The sequence below is a fragment of the Mus caroli genome, chromosome 9, assembly GCF_900094665.2.
Source record: "Mus caroli chromosome 9, CAROLI_EIJ_v1.1, whole genome shotgun sequence".
Classification (NCBI taxonomy): domain Eukaryota; kingdom Metazoa; phylum Chordata; class Mammalia; order Rodentia; family Muridae; genus Mus; species Mus caroli.
This window is the reverse complement of record NC_034578.1, coordinates 41,225,851-41,227,770: the sequence shown is the minus strand read 5'-3', so window position 1 is coordinate 41,227,770 and position 1,920 is coordinate 41,225,851. Positions and strand designations below refer to the sequence as shown.

Here is a 1,920-nt window from a genome sequence, read left to right as displayed (position 1 = left end):
GGGCAGGGGCTGGCTTTGGCTGTCATGGTGTGCTGCTGTATCGAGGTAGCCATGCTGGGGTGTGGGAGTGGGGCAGGGGCTGGCTTTGGCTGTCACGGTGTGATGCTGCTGCTGCTGCTGCTGCTCTATGCTGCTGCTGCTTTCTCAGAGGATTATGAAATGTGTTGGAGCTCCCACTTTGTTTCTTCCTGTTTTTTCTCCCGTTCTCCCCTTTCCCTTCATCAAGGATTAATCTCAGGTGTTGGTTTTTAAACCTGTGGATCGTGACCCTTTTGGGGTCACATATAAGATATTCTGTGTATTAGATATTTATATTATGATTCATAACAGAAGCAAAATTACAGTTAGAAAGTAGCAACAAAAGTTATTTTGTGGTTGGGGTCACCACAACCTGACCTGGATTAAAGGGTCGTGGCATTGAGAAGGTTGAGGGGCACTCGGGCCTCCCGCACGTGGGAGGCTCCCACCCTACCACTGAAACTATACACCTCCAGCCCACTGAAGATGTTTTAGTGGATTCTAAAAAAAAATGATTAGTTATATATCCTCCTGGTTTGGTTTTGTTTTTTGTTTGAGACAGGATCTGTCTATATAGCCATAGCTGTCTTAGAACACAGAGATACACACCTGCTTTGCCTCCTGAGTACTGGGATTAAAGGCGTGGGCCACCATGGCCAGCCATAAATCTTATTTTTTAAAGACTTTAGTGTCTGTGTACAATAGTGTCTGTATACATGGGTGCACACGTGTGCTGATGCTTGTATAAGAGGCTAGAGGGATATTGGCTCTCCCAGAGCTGGAGTTACAGGCAGGTGTAAGCCCCTTAGTGTAGAAGCTCGGAAATAAACTCAGGTTCTATTCAAAAGGAATATGTATGCTTAACCAGTGATCCATCTCTTCAGCCCTAGCACACCCTTGTTTGTTTGTTTGTGTTTAAATGGTGTATATATGTGAGTGTGTCTTTGTATAAGCATGTGTACTTGAGCGCAGGTTCCTGCAGATGACAGAGGCATCAGATCCCCAGGTGTTAGACTTACAGGCAGTTCTGAGCCCACCTTCAACTCCCACATGTGCTGGGAATAGAACTCAGGCCCACTGCAAGGGCGTGTGCTCTTAGCTGGAGAACTGTCTTTCCAGCCACAGAAGTCATTACTTAATGGACCTGGGAGGAGGTAATTTTTTTCTAGTTTTTATCTTTTTTAAGATTTATTTATTCGATATATGTGAGTACATTGTGGTTCTCAGACATGCCAGAGGAGGGCTTCAGATCCTATTACAGATGGTTGTGAGCCACCATGTCGTTGCTGGGAATTGAACTCAGGACCTCTGGAAGAAGAGCCAGTGCTCTTCCCCACTGAGGCACCTCTCCAGCCCGGGAAGAGGTTATCTGATGGGCAGTACTTATGTGCATACGCAATGTTTATCCTTTCTGAGCAAACAGCTAAGTTGTGTAGGTACTCTGAAATAAAATTTGATCTTAGAAAATGCAGAAAGGCGATAATTTTTTTTTAAAGATTTATTTATTATATGTAAGTACACTGTAAGTGTCTTCAGACACACCAGAAGAGGGCATCAGATCTCATTACGGATGGTTGTGAGCCACCATGTGGTTGCTGGGAATTGAACTCAAGACCTTCGGAAAAGCAGTCGATGCTCTTACTCACTGAGCCATCTCACCAGCCCAAAAGTCGATAATTTGTGTTTCAGCGTTTTTATTTGTTTGCAGTTCTGGGGATTGAACCCAGAGCCACCTAAGTGCTAGGCAAGCACAAGGCCACTAAGCCGTACCTTCAGCAGTCCTTAAAAACAATTGTTTTGGTTTTCTTTTCTTTTCTTTCTTTCTTTCTTTCTTTCTTTATTTATTTATTTATTTATTTTGGTTTTTTGAGACAGGGTTTCTCTTTATAGCTCTGGCTGTCC

The 1,920-nt window shown here is 43.8% G+C and overlaps 1 protein-coding gene across 3 annotated transcripts in view; it reads left to right on the top strand.

Annotated features, from left to right (window-relative positions):
• Positions 1-1,920, top strand: part of Vps11 (VPS11 core subunit of CORVET and HOPS complexes) — a 15,402-nt gene that overhangs the window by 9,501 nt on the left and 3,981 nt on the right. The window lies entirely within an intron of this gene.